Below are 7,952 nucleotides of genomic sequence, written 5' to 3'. Positions count from 1 at the left end.
GAGTTGATACTAGTACAGGGTGATAAATATGGATCTAGTTTCAGTTTTTTTCAGACAGGTAACTATTTTTCCCAACAACATTCATTGAAGAGGCTGTCTTTTCTCCATCATATATTTTTAGTACCTTTGTCAAGGTGCTAAAAGTTGTGTGGATTCATATTCAGGTCCTCTACTCTGTTTCACTGGTCTTCATGTCTGTTTTTGTGCCAGTACCATGCTGTATTTATTTCTATTGCTTTGTAATATAGTTTGAAATCAGGTATTGTGATACCTCCAGCATTGTTCTTTTTGCTGAGTATTGCCTAGGAATAAAATTGATGAAAGTGCAAGACCTGTACAATGAAAAGTATAAAACACCAAGGAGTTAAATCAACGAAGACATTAGAAGGTGCAAGGACAATCCACGGACCAGGAAGATCAATATTGTGAAAATGGCTAGACTACCAAAAGCAATCTATATTTCAATGCAAATTCCATTACAATTCCAATGACATACTTCACAGAGACAGAAAATCAATCTTAAAGTTCATAAGGAATTATGAAAGATATCTAATAGCCAAGGCAAAACTGAGAAAAAGGCAATGCTGCAGGTTTCACAATATCTCACTTGAAACTATACTGTACACCCATAGTAATAAAAACAGCAAGGTATTACCATGAAAACAGACACAAAGACCAATGAAACAGACAACCCAGAAACAAACCCACACAGCTACAGCCATTTGTTTTTTTGACAGAAGAGCCCAAAATATGTGTTGGAGAAAAGATGTCCTCTTCAGTGGTGCTAGAAACACTGAATATCCACCTGTAAAATAATGAAACTAGATCCCAGTCTCTGACCTTGTATTAGTAAACATTCAAGTGAATTAAACATCTTCATGTAAGATCTGAAATTGTGAAACTATTGTGCTAATAAAAAAAGTTAAAGACCTAAAAACAGGAAAAATACTAAAAATGAAAATAAAACTTGAAAAAATTAGGGAAAATATTGACACCTGTAGGTATATGTAATAACTTCCTTAGAGAATGGATTGACAAATGGTAATGCATCAAACTAAAAAGCTTCTATGCAAGAAAAGAAACAATCGCTAGACTGAAAATATAGCCTACAGAATGGGAGGAAATCTTTGCCATCTATACATCTAATAACCAGAGTATACAGGGAGCTCAAAAAGCTAACCTGTTGAAGAATCAATGACACACTGAATAAAAGGGCAAATGAACTGAATAGACAATTCTCATAAGAAGAAACACAAATGACCAATAAATACATTAACAAATGCTCAATGTTCTAGGCCATAAAGGAAATTCAAATCAAAATGACATTGAGATTTTACCACATTCCAGTTAGAATGGTTATCATCAATAATATAAACAACAAATACTGGTGAAGAAACAGAGAAAAAGAACCCTCATACAGTTTTGGTGGAACTGTAAATTAGTTCAATTACTCTGGAAATCAGTATAGAGATTCCTCAAAAACCTAAAATTAAACCTTCCATATGATTGAGTAATATTATTCCTGGGCATATATCCAAAGGAATGTAAGTCAGGATACAAAAGACCCACTTGCACACCCATGTTTATTACAGCAGTATTCACAATAGCCAAGATTTGAAAATAGCCCAGATGCCCTACAACTGATGAAAGGATTAGGAAAATGTGATATATATATACATATATATATATATACATATATATATATATATATATATATATATATATGTATATATACAGTGGAGTATTATTTAGCTATAAAGAGTGAAATTTTGTTCTTATAGGTAATTTTGTCTGTAGGTAAATGGATGGAACTGGAAATCATCATGTTAGGCAAAGTGAGCCAAGCTCAAAAGGACAAAGGTCACATGTTTTCCCTCATATGTGGAAGCTATACCTACATGAATAATGTCTTCACAAATACATATACCATTTTATATACATACACACATTATGTATAGCAAGAGCATGATTGTTTTTGAGGGGACTATGGGGAAGTGGGAGAGGAAAAGAGGATGATAGAGAGTGAATAATACTGAAACACAATGCAACTGTGTATGAAGATAGTATAATGTAATACACTGTAAACTGTTGAGTAATAGGGGAGCAGGGCAATAGAGAAAGTAATAAAGGTTGTTAATCTGATTATAGCAAGATATATACATGTCTGAAATACCAAAGTGAATCCATATACACTTAAAAAATTGCAGGACAGGAGGGTAAAACATGTCCTGTCTGGAGATGTGTACCAGTAGGAGGTGTGAGGGTAAACAGAGAGGGTGAAGGAGAGAAAATGTGGTGGATATATATTGTTTAGCTGTATGGAAACAGAACAATGAAACCTGCTGAAATTGTTCTAATGGTAGGGAGGATGAAGGAAAGTGATGGAGGGGGTGAATCTAATTAAGATATGTTGTAAGCACATATGTAAATATCATAATGTGTGCCAACTGTACAACTGTTATATATAAGTTATTAACTTTAAAAAGCAAAACAAAAAGATGTTAGAAGTGGATAAAAGGGAAAGAATAATTATTTCTTAGCTTAACAATAAAAAGGCCTTCAGATTCTGTAACAAAATATGAAGAGTTACAGCCAGTATATATGAGTACATAGCGTCTCATAAAACTAAAAAAGAATGAGGAGAAAAAATTTCATTTTCATCATGTTTTCATGTTTATAAAGTAGATTTGCATGCATTGAATCCTCACAACAACTCTATACGGTAGGTAATAATATTCACTCTTTTATAGATGGAAGACTGAGGCTTAGAGTGAAATCTTGACTTTTCTTAGGATTTCATTAGACATGAAATTCAGGAAGAACACTTCAGACTCTTTGAATAAAGGGAGATGACTATGAGTAGATTGCCTTCTAAGTTGTGAATTTCTTAGAATACCATATCATAGGTTCTGCATCCAACCATCCTTGTTTATCAAAGTTTATTGGTGCCTGAGATTTTTAGACTTTTCTGCATGAATACATAAGGAGATCTGATCTAGGGACACTAGAGAATGCCTGTGTGGATCAGGAAAATAATTAGGACCAGTGGTTCTTAACTTGACAGTTGCAGGCCAAATTTGAATTTACCTTTATGCAAGCTTGCTTTGAAACATTTTAGTCCACTACCTTCAGGATTTAAGTCTTGAGGATTGTCCTCTGGCTTTCTTACATTCTCCTCAGTCATGAGTGGAGTGTGGAATTCCCCACACTGAGCTGCTCTGCTTTCAGTCAAAGGTTAGGGGAGAACTGTGATGGGGGAACTCACACAAGTGGTCTGATAGGGCAACTTGGTCATCAGGAACTTGATCTAACTTCAAGTCAATGCTCTCAATGCTGGAACCTAGTGTCCTGATCTAGGCCACACAGAGAACAATAATTTGAGGCCAGCTCTTCAGGACCACAGACCATATTATATATACCACATGGAACTGGTAAGGGAATGAGAACAGAGCAGGCTTGATGGTTATTTTCTAAAAGAAAGAAAAGAGCACCATGCACACAGTGGCCTACTCTCACCTTCAATGGGAAGTCCATACATAAATATGGAGCTTGTTCTTCTATAGCATGCAATGTAATCACAGAGTAGTAAATGCAGTTTACAAGAGCTGCCTCCCCCCTGCAGTGTTTCCAGTGTTCAATAACTCAATAGCTTCACTATTGGTTGATGGAATAATATTGCAAAGCAATGAGGCTGCAACGCAGCTACACAAAGTGCCTGTCATATTCTCTTCCATGAGTTACCAAGCAAGCAGTAGGGCTGTACCAGCAGATTTGCCAAAGGACAAGGCCCCTTCCTGCATCTCCTTAGTGACAGTCATCTTCCAATGCACACAGGCTTGGAGACTTGCATGGCTCACCTTCTCTAGCCATGTTCTTAGCCTCTAACAAGAGAAGGGGGACAAATACCTGAGTCCCAGTGTGCAAAATACAACAACCCCCAAACTTCCACTTCATAAGAAGACCTTTTCTGACTTGCCCACCACCCACCTAAAATTGTAAGCTTCCTACACTGGCATGGAAAGGTGTTTCATAAAAAAATAAAACTACTAAAAATTTGTCCTGACATTCCAATGTAACAGCAACCTCTTTGTGAGTGTGGGCACTTCCGTGTACTCAAACCCATCTTAATTACTAAGTATACTTTGCTACATTACCTTCAAAAGCCTTAATCTCTGTCCAGCACTTTCTGCAGTTTGGTCTTCACTTTTCTCTCCAGTTGTCACTCCCATGGCTTCCTTCCTGGTAAAGTTTACCTGTCTCCAGAGGTCTCTCTCCAGCCTTTTGTCCTGGTTAAACTCACTCTCTAGCTTGCTCTTTTATTAGCCACCATTTGCCTATCTACAAGTCTGCATTTCACCTTCTCCAGAGCCCCTTTGAACTTGCAGGTCATGGTGATCATCTCTCACTCTCTCATCCTCCCTCTTAGAAACACCAAGAAGGCATCAAGTTCCTGTGGAGTGTCCCTATGGCCTCTCCTTTCCTACATCATGGAGTCCATTTCCTAGACAATGAGTTCTCTTTGAATAGGGATCAACTTGGCCCATATGTTTATTACTGAACAAGTACCTGTTAAGGACTAGAATGTATTGATTAGGCAGTCCTGCATAAGGTCCTCCTACCCCTGGGTGATGGGCTAAACCCATATAAGACACCTGGGTTGACAGTGGGTGAGAGAAGGGTGTCCCTCAAAGAAAATCTGGGAGCTATTCCTGGAAGAATGGTTTATGCATTCTGGTTGAGCATTAACAGATAACAAATCTCAAAACTCTTCTGGTGAAAACCCATAAGCAAAAACGACAGGAAAGCCAATTTTTGTTATCAGGAAAGCTATACTTTAATTGAAAGAAGTTGCTCCATGTAAATATTTGAAGAGAAAATCTAACTGATTGTAACAAATAACTTAAAATATATAATATAGATCACAAGTCTACAAAAAAGGCAGGGATTAAAATCTCAGATTAGAGTTAAACACTAGTTCTAGCAGTTACTTGCTATGACTGAACAAGATGTTTGGTCTCTCTGCACATTAAGTATTATTCCTTCATAAATTGTACAATAAGACTGCACTCCATATGATATTGTGATAATTTAAGAAGAAAGTATGCTAGAAGCATAAAGTACAGTGCACATCACAGAGAATATGTCTTGTAGGATTTCACTCAATCATTTAATGCTTAATATGTGCAGAAACAACTACAGACAGATGATATAATGGTGAAATAAAGTGCCCATTATTGTGCTGTTTATATTCTAAAATACAAAGTAAATACATAAATTAACAGAAAAAATAAATAAGGATAATTGCTTTGAAAAAATAAGAGACTGAATAATGGTGGTAGATGAGAGTTACTTCATGGAGAATATTCACAGAGACTTTATTGTGGAGGTAACATTTTAACTGTGATCTCAATGATAAAAACAACCAATAACTTAAAACAAGAGTGAACAAAAGTCTGTAGCTTTATGAGAGCAAGGCAGAATAGCAAGGGTGTGTGTGGCCAAAGAAGAAGGCCAGGGCTGATCCCATAAATCTGTGGAAAGAAGTTGTATTTCATTCTAAGTGTAGCAGGAATTTAGCACAAATATTAAAAATCAATAATGTAAGGATTACTCTGGCTTCCATATGAAACAACTGATGGGTATGAGTATAAAAGAAGCTGTGAGAGCTAGAGACAAAAAATGCTACAGAAGAAAGGTAGCAATGTAATAGTTGATCCATGAAGAAAGTATAGATGAGATAGCTAAATGGGCCAAAAGTAAGTCAGCTGAATAGAACTGTGAATGTGGTGCAGAGCAAGGGTGGAAACCACTCAGAGCCTCCCCATTGCTTTCTACCTATGGAGGACTAGTTTGTATTGGACAAGTCCATGTAGGGTTTGAGACAATGATAAACACGGGATCAAAAATAAAAATCAGGTGTTTGATGGCTTGAGGTCAATGAGTTGCAACCAACACAGTAATAACTTAAAACGTCAGAAAAAAACATTGAGGTGGACCCTAAATTGATGTTCTTTCAATGCAGAACATTTTCTGATTTCATTACAAAGCAAAATGATTTCATTACAAAGCAAAAAGATAAATCAGAATGCTAAGGTAAGACTTAGCATTAATAGCAATTTCACTGGACTAGAAAGACAAAAAACTTAAAGGGAGCCAAAATTGAGGAGACAAGATCTCACAGAAAGAGGAACCACATAAAAGTGAGCCCAACATCATGTGTGCAGTTTCTCACCAATGAGTATTCCAAATTTTCAACTATGCCTATGAGTGGCCAGACTCTGAGGAATCCAGCAAAGTTGCTGATAGCCTCCCACAGGAGGTGGAGCCATCTTCCTTCCTCTAGATTTTGACTGGACTTGATGGTTAAGTTCCAAAAGACCAGATTGTGGGAATGACAAAGTAACAGTTTTATAGTGAAGAAACCTGTCAGATTCTATCTGAACTAAATGACCAAGGTAAGCATCAACAATAGTAACTTATGTTGATATTACATATTTCCTGACCTCAGGTTACAAGGGCACATCACCTCCATGATAGTCTTATAAAAGCATCCAACTTCAGTGTAATAATGTGAAAACGTTAGACAAACCAAAAATGAGTGACATTATACAAAATGCCTAGCCAGCACTCTTCAAAACTTTGAAGGTCATGACACAAAATGAGAATCTGTCACAATTTATGGAAAACTGAACACACAGGATTACTAAATATAACGAAAACTGAAGAACCCCCAAATCAGTCTATAGTTTAGTCAACAGAAATGTGCCAATATTGATTTCATAGTTTTCACTAATGTACTAGTTTATGCAATATGTTGACATTAAGAGAACTTTGGTGAAGGTTAGATGGACATTTTCTATTAATCTAAAAATAAAATAAAGTGAATTAGTGATTGTGTGGATATTTCAGAGAGGATGATCAGAGAAGATTTCATTACCAAATAAAAGACAGTGTAAAAGCTAAGAAACTAAATGATAAATTTGGCAGTCTTGTAGACTCAGGGAAATAAAAGTTAAAGTTCAGAGACCACCAAAGACAAGGTGTTGGATTTTAGTGGAGACTGTGATGAATGAATCATGCCCAAACTAATGAAAATAAAAAATTACTACCTCTCACAGAGCCTGAAACATAGCTCAAAACCATCTCAATCCATGACTAGATTAAGGCAACCTATCCATACTTTATCTGCCAAACAAAAAGAAAGTTAATTTCTTTCCATAAGATAAAGCCACTATGATGTCTCATATGTAATTTAATGTATACACTCCAAAAATATCAAGCATGCCAAAAACCAGATATAAAGTAGGGTGGTCAAATAATAGAAACACACCAACAGATCACTCAGACTCTAGAATTATTAGATAGGAACTGTAAAATAATTGGGATTAATATGTTTCATAAAATAGATAACCTTATAAAGAACTTCACTGTGGAACTGGCATCTATTTAACAAAAACAGAAAAAAGAAGTGGTAATGCTAGAACTATAAAATAATTTGACAATTAAATTAATAAATATAAAACCAGACAAAGCACAGCAGAAGTGGCTAGTGAAAAGAGTAGAAAGGATCAAGATTGATGCAGAGTGATGGACAAATTAGAAGAGAAAATGCAGAGACAGGTATCAGCAACATATAGAACATAGTGAAAAGGCATAACATACATGTAAGTGGAGATCTAGATGACAAACACAACATGAACAGAAAGCAGTAAAGAAATGCTAGTGAAGAAAAACATCCAGACACATATTCAAAAACAACAGGATATTTATAAACATAACCAAACCTAGGTTCATCATATAAAACTGATAAAAGCCAAAGGCAGAAGAATTTTAAAATCAACCATGAAATGTTTAAAAGAACATTACTTTTAAAGGACTACAAATAAAACTATTGACTTTTCAAAGATATGGTGTAAACTAGAAAACAATGGAACACTTCTAGCCAAGCATGG

This window comes from Castor canadensis, chromosome 16 (assembly GCF_047511655.1).
Source record: "Castor canadensis chromosome 16, mCasCan1.hap1v2, whole genome shotgun sequence".
Lineage (NCBI taxonomy): Eukaryota > Metazoa > Chordata > Mammalia > Rodentia > Castoridae > Castor > Castor canadensis.
The sequence above is the reverse complement of the archived record's forward strand: the minus strand, read 5'-3'. Positions refer to the sequence as shown.